We start from the raw sequence: 6,139 nt of genomic DNA, 5'->3' as shown, positions 1-6,139 counted from the left end.
ATCACAGAGGGGTTCAAGTTAACACTTGAAATATTCCCTACACCTGGTTTTTAAACCACTTGGAGTTATAACTTGTCAAATCATCTTTGTTACTTGCATAATCATCATGTTCCAAAATGAATGTTTTTAGAACTCTTAATCAATATGAAATCATATTTCTTTGATTAAGTTTTACTTATGCTAGTCATCGTTATGGGTTTGATGCAACAATTGAAACTCATACAACAACTTTGTTTAGTTTTCAATGAGAAACGACAATAGAGGATGTGCACTTGGAATGTACTACCTTCGACACATGGTTATTATTCCCATTACACTTAATGAGACCACGCGTTGTCATTTGTAACATGAGGTGAATCATGCTCATATTTTTCTTCAAGATTTTCGAATTCGCTTTTCTTGAACTTTTCAAGATTCTTATACTCCCACTTGTCTTTTGAGGAGGCATATTTAGCATAGGGTGAACCAACCATGGTTTGAGCCATGTTTTTTTGTTTCTTTTCTCGAACTCTTTCGAGATTTATACTACTCCCACTTGACCTTTTGGAACAATTTCCATAAGGGCACCTACTTGAGCAACAAACATTTTGTGCTAAGTATGATTTGTGTGGTAGTACCCTGTGCTCTGTATAGGAATTGATCGTGCATTAAACGATTTAATACAACATTTATTCCTTTCTTTGTAGAAAGACTTTATAAGAACTCTTCTTATCCATATCACATATGAAACCTTTGCTACATTTTGATTTGACCTATGTATCTTTGTTTAGTTTTGTAGCTTATCTTAAAAGTATATCCCTTGAACAATGGTTGGAAGATAGGTAATTTACATCCATTATCAAAAAATATCTTATATAGATTGATAACTCCCTTCATAAACACTTCACAAGGTTTTCTTTCGGAGTTTGTCGTAAAACGATTTCACAACTCTTGGATGTTCATTAAGGTCTTGGCTTAAATTTTCATTATTACGATCATATCGCAATATTTTGAATGTGTTGCCAAGTAAATTTCTTGACTCAAATTTTCACAATACAATCATATTGTAATGCAATTATTATCTTGTCAAGTTGATACTGAACTTCATAATGAACATTTTGAACTTTTCAAAATTTTCACTCTTATGCTTCAACTAAGCACAAGTAGTGATCGTATCACAAATGAAGTTTCATTGTCCGTCTCTAGCCTTTGAACCTTTGGTTTTCTTACATCGATATGTATTCGACCTCGAGTTCGCATCATCATTTCTCTAAATGGTGACTTTGTCAATACTTTCAAATTAGACTGATATTTACATATATCAATGGATTCATAATCCAATGATATTGAAAGTCCATCCCTTTGGATCTTCCGCATGCAATGTTCATTTTCATTCGAATTTTTGACATTTTAGAGACAATTTATATATAGAAATGGTTTAGTTTTTCTATCATATAGAACTTTGAACCTATTTAGCAACTCAAAACACATTATGACTCAATAAAGCATAGAATAACATTTATTCCACGTTTTTGAATCTTCGATGCGTAGTCATTACTAACATTGAATTACTAACATTGAATGGTGTTTTGATTGATAATGGCAAGAATGAATAACATTTATTTAATTCTAGCCAATAACAAGGTAAGGTCAAATATAGGTTCTACTTGTAAAGTTGCAACTTTTGCTTCCAGACTCGTAGATTCTACTTGTGAAGTAGCAACATTTGCTTCTAAACTTGTAGATTTATTTCTCCCTTATCCATACTTCTTCATTTAGTTCAACCTCATTCTCAATGAGAGAGAACTAAACAAGACATCATATGTCCAAGAAGTAGCAATGTAATTTCTATAATATACTTCTTAAATTGGAACATTTCCATTCTTTTACCTTCCAACTATATGAGGTAATTTCTAATCAATTGGAATTGGTCCATTTAATTTGAAACATTTGTTATTCATAACAACTTTTAGCATGTAAGTAGTTCTAGGTTTGAGAAGTAGCAACTTGTTTGCATTTCTTGGCCCATAACTTCTTAATGCAATCCTCATATATTCCTAAACCTTTCCCATTTGAGCCACTTAAAACACTTCTCTTTGGTTCAAAATGATACTTTGATTAACTACTTTAAGCACATTTCATGATTTTGCTAAGTCTATTCAATCATTATTTATAATAGAGTTTAATCAACTATTTAACTCTTATATAAAGTGGATGAAGAATAGCGTCATTTGATCAACTTTTGATCATAGAGATTTCCAATCACTTTCTTATATTCAATCATATTGAAGATAAGAGATTTTATTGAACTTCTATACTAGTCTTTTAGAGGGTTTGTACCTCCCATCTCATTATATCCCTTGAAACACTTTTCAAAATGAAGATGTGTTGGCATTTTACTCAAACATTTTGAATCAAACCAACCTTAGACATGTGACATGGATTTCTAAAACTTGCCTTTTAGAACCATTTTAGCAAAATTGGAATATAGCTTTATGGATTATCTTTTAAATTTTTGAGAACGTTTCTCAACTTTATTTTCAATCAAGGAGATTATATATAATAATAAAATTAGAACGACATGTTACTTACAAGTAAACGCAAAATTCAATTATGTTTAATAAAATTTAAAGTACCATAAGCGAATTAATTGACAACTTTAAAGCATTTATTCAATTTTAATTGATCCCTATTGAATAAAATGATTCCAAGATCCTTTATTTGTGCAATAATTGACCGGACTTTAGCCCTACCATCAACCATTACATTTTCAAGGTGAGTAAACTCTTTACTGATTACAACTCTTTGTAATTCTTGGTTAAATAATTAACCATCACATGTTTAATTATTACCCTTAGCTTCAAGGTTCTAAACTCTTTAGGTAACCTTGTTGAGTAAAACCAATCAAAAGTGTAAAATTTGTTTTACCCCCACTCCCCTAAGATATAATATGACACCCAGCTTTAGCATGACCCATCATAAATATTGAAGGTTTCATCGGGTTTTTGATTGGAAAAACTACCTCAATAATACTGGGACCTAGATTTATTATGTTGTGATTATTTAGTGAACTCTAACGCATCATCACAAAACATCAATAAAATCTAACATGCATAATAAACTGAATGCATAAACAAGACATAGCATGACCTCTAATCCTAAGAAAACTAATAAAGCAAAAGCTCCCAGTTGAACCTTCATGGATCTTATCCACCTTGCTCCTTTGGGCCTTTACTTCACGGGCTTCTTGGATTAACTGCAACCTGTAATACTATTCTATTCTATCTACTACTTAAATAAAATAAAATAAATTACAAAAATACTTTACCGGTACGTAGACCGTACTAAGATTACAAAAATACATCACGATGCGCAGATTGTATTTAGCAATCTACTGGGCCATTCTAGTCATTATATAGCAGTAAATAATATCATATATTATAAAGTGCCACATAATAAATCACTCATCATGCTTTCCTAAACTACAACATCGAATGATCATAATTAAGGAAACATGGCATCTAAATATCTCATATTTTAATTAATGTAATTAGATGATATAATATATTATTCATGACCATCAATAAAATATCATATATTTTAAATTAGTCATGAGATAGAATCAAATCTTATTTTAATCTTAAAAGATAAATCATATTTATCCTCAAAGATTATCCTAACAAAGTTAGGAAATTCTATCCTAGTTACTAGTCAATCACAAAATTTTAAATCAATTATATCCAAAAATAATTACGGAATAATCACATTATTTAAATCAATTATTATCCTTTTGGAATATGCTCAGAATATCCTAACAAATCTTATCCAAAATTAACCACTTTAATTATGGATAATTACCAATTTAACAACTTTAAATATGGATAATATCAAATATAACAACTTTTGAATATTTGATTTTATCCTAAAATAAAAGATTTTATCAAAATAAAAGATCATATTTTCAAAATATTTTATCTCATCCAAAATAAATCATATTTATCTTGAAATATTTTTAAAATAAAATATTTTTTTTTTGAAAATCGTGTACCACCACACCGGTCACCATGGTTGGCCAGCCGAAGCTAGCCACGGTGGCTGGCTGCCAACAACAGCCACTGTCGCAAGGGCAGCAGCGTGGCAGCATCACTGGTAGCCGTGGCAGCAGCCGTGCAACGCTTGCACGCTGCTGCCCATAGCCACCTTGGACCGCCGCCCTCCCCTCCCTCCCTCTTGGACTGTCACCAGGTCGGCAGCCGCCGTGGCTGCGCCACCCAGCTGCGACTGCCGGCCTCAAAACTATTTTTTTTTTTTGGTTTTCAATTTAATTAAAATAACATTTATTAAAATTAAATCAAATCAGTCCAAAAATTAAAATTAAATCAACATTCAATCTTAAAATTAGGGTTCATCATAAAATTAATCCCAATTTAATTTTAACTTTTAAAATTAAATCGATGATCATACACAAAACGTTTTTATGCATAAATCAATCCGATTAAAATTATGAAACATAAAACAAATCGAATTAAATCAAAATCAAGCACAAAAATCACATTTTAGGCTAGAAATTTTCGAAATAATTCGAAATTAGTTTAGGGTTTTCGAAAATCCGAAACTAGGGTTCTAGGATTCGAAATTTTCGAATGGTCTAGGGCTTAATTCGGTCCTCTTCATGGCTATTTTGAGCATAATTAAATCACATTTAATTAATTCCAAAAGTTTAATCACATTAAATATAACAATTGAACCATAATTAAATTATTCTCCCTCCTAATTGAATTAAAATTGTGGACTATCAAAGAATTATAGTCAATATGCGTAAATGCAATAGGCTAACTGATACCACTGTAGGGGTTTATAGGTACTACGCAGCGGAAAAACATGAATCATATTCATACAGTACCTAATCCCAAGATCTAATGCATAACACATAAAGAACATATAATCGTACCTTTGAAGCATGATTCCACGTGCGGCGATCGAGCAAGAACAATGGGAGATAAAGAACCTCAAGCGTGATTCCTCTACTTGGTCCACAGGCACAGATTAAGTCCTCCACTAATGCTAGTTAGTTGCAATCGAACACTTCAATTGACCTTCTATGGAGTAGAACGAGCAACGAACAAATCACGAACCACCATAAAGGGAGGGGATAGGCGTGTGGTACAGAGAGAGAGAGAGGTTTTGGATTACTTTGTTGCTTGGTGCACAATTAACTGTTAATTGTATTGTATCATACAACCCTAGGCATGGACTTTATTTATAGATCTCATCTCTAAATAAGAGTCCATGACAAATCCCAAATCCTAACTCTAATCTAACTATACTAGCCCAATCCAATTCATGATTGGTTACTTGTTCATGAGGCCCATAAATGGGCCTATAACTTGCTTAACCTAATACCTTTGTTGTGTGACCTCATAGGATCCATTCTAGTGGGCTTTGGATTATTTGACTAGCCCAAAGATCAATTATCATAGTCTAGCAACAGATAATGACGACCCAAAAAAACGAACTTATTATCTCCATAATAGCGATCCTTGATATATCTAGTAATTGCACTTATCGAAGACAGAACTCCTTCAGCACATTCTCCAACGACCCTATAAATAAGGAGATATTTCCCCATTTTGGGGACATATTAAATCATTTATTAAACCTACATTCTCTCTCATCAGAGTAACACCTGAGCTTGGAATCCAAGCAGATCCCCGTCTAAATTTCCGTACTCTTCATTCCCTTTCTAGTTACTAACTTGATCGTTGGAGGCGGAGCTCCACCATCCGGAGTCTTCGTTGTATTTGTAGGTAAAGCTCAGCCGGACCTGTCTTTCTGACGTAACTCTCCCGAGGGACAAAAACACCCAAAACAAATATGATTGTTCGGTAAAGTAGTGATTGACTAGCTGTTACATATAAGAATCAATATAAGAATCAATATTTTAAAACTATACATTAAATTTTCAACAGTTACCTCAAACGCTACCTCTAACCTCAAAAGTTAATAATCCTAACTTTTCATAAAAGCTACCTCCACCGCTAAAAGCTACTTGAACCATTACTTTGCCAAACACTCACATTTTTTATTAAGTAGTGGTTTGACTTGGTTAAACCACTAAAAGCTACTCAAAAGCTAGCGCTGAACACGCCCCGAGTCTGCT

This window comes from Chenopodium album, chromosome 2 (genome assembly GCF_948465745.1).
Source record: "Chenopodium album chromosome 2, dcCheAlbu1.1, whole genome shotgun sequence".
Lineage (NCBI taxonomy): Eukaryota > Viridiplantae > Streptophyta > Magnoliopsida > Caryophyllales > Amaranthaceae > Chenopodium > Chenopodium album.
Note: the sequence above shows the minus strand (reverse complement) of the source record.